Here is a 1,819-nt window from a genome sequence, read left to right on the forward strand (position 1 = left end):
TTATTTTATTTTTTTTAGTATTTGATTTTTAATCTCACCAGTGTGTCATGCACAGACACCTTCTTTCCTCGCTCAGGGTTTAAAAGGATTGTAGACAGATCAGGAAAAATAAGTATAGTTTTTTTTTTGTCTGGTTATTTTTAGTAAATTCCCAGGAATATGACATGGTGGGCCATAATCAGTTCTGCAAGGGATCTGACCTGCCTTGTGCAGATGCCTCTGGTCCATTCCTACCACCCCTGGTGCCCCACCCTGGGGATTCCCTGTGGGTATGGCAATGTGTGTTGCCATGGAAATCCACTGGTCACTCACATACATGCAATCTGGAAATGTTGGGGCATTGACACTGGCAGGGTGAGCTCTGATCAATGGGCATTGGGTAGACAAAATTTCTTCTCTCTACTGACAGTTCTAAAACATATTTCATATGGCTTATTAAATAGTCCTTTAGGGCCGAGAAGCCAGTAGTCAACAGTGGAGGCCAACTTGATGACGGACATTTGTAATGGCTCTTCCTCTTGGCCTGCTTTGCTGAAACTGTCACTCATGCCTTTTCCTCGGAATCATGTATCTTTGTAAAGTAGTGACACAAGAGTCTTTGTCTCAAGCTCTGCTTCCAGGAGAACGCATGTTAAGACAGTGACTAAATTATAGTTTTGGTTACCGTATTTCACAAAAATATGAGTTAATAAAAACAATCATTATTTTATGATTCTGAACTTGTTTCTGAAATAAGTTTATAGAGCTATAAACATTGAGTTGAATTTATTTATACATTTAACAATTCTCCTTTTGATGAAGTGGGACTGCCTCAAAACTGTATCCATTAGCTCTGTCTTCCATGCCTGGTCTTTGAGATCATTCTAAGTAAGTATCTGAAGACATTTGGTAAAATTCAGATTCAGTGAGTGACTCCAGCACATGGATCCTGGTATTCAACTCACTGGGTGCTGTCATTTTCTCAGGTCATTTGTTTCTCAGTATATGATGACACCATCTACTGACCTGCATAAATTATAGGCAGATATATCAACATGGATTCTCCTTGGCTGGGCTTTTTTTTTTTTTTTTTTTAAATCTCACAGAAATAGTAAAAGAGGCTAAAAAATAAATGAATGTTGTAACAAGGATGAAGAAAAAAATGAAGTTAAAATAACACCAAATACATGCCGTAGGTCTTGGGCAATGATTATAAGGGCATTTTAATTGCATATATGCTTCCTGGTAGCCAAAGCAAAAGTGTAAATAAGATACATAATGATAGTCATGGTGTCCGTTAAATACAATTTTACCTTCTTTCAAGGAGATTCGTCTGCTTTCTACCAAGATTTGAGAAAATTTTTCTGGACATTCCACAAAAAAGATGAGTATTTTATGATTAGTCAATTAACAGTGTTCATGACATGCCTGCCATCCTGTAAGGAAGGACTTTATAGAACTGATTCTTTTAGCCAGCATCTCACAATGTTGCCTAGGCAGCTTTCTGACTGTCACACCATCCTCCACACCTACAGTTTTCCCCAAATGAGCTTTTAAAAGCAATGTTTATTCAATTTTTTTGACTATTAATGTGAGACAGGAAACCATCAAAATCCTCGAGGAGAAAGTAGGGAAAAACCTCCTAGACCTCCACCGCAGCAATCTCCTACTTGACACATCCTCAAAGGCAAGGGAAATTAAAGCAAAACTGAACCCTTGGAACTTCATCAAGATAAAAAGCTTCTGCAAGGCAAAGGAAACAATCAAGAAAACTAATAGGCAACCGACAGAATGGGAAAAGATCGTTGCAAATGACATATCAGATAAAGGGCTAATATCG

Source organism: Suricata suricatta, chromosome 1 (genome assembly GCF_006229205.1).
Source record: "Suricata suricatta isolate VVHF042 chromosome 1, meerkat_22Aug2017_6uvM2_HiC, whole genome shotgun sequence".
In the NCBI taxonomy this organism is placed as follows: Eukaryota; Metazoa; Chordata; class Mammalia; order Carnivora; family Herpestidae; genus Suricata; species Suricata suricatta.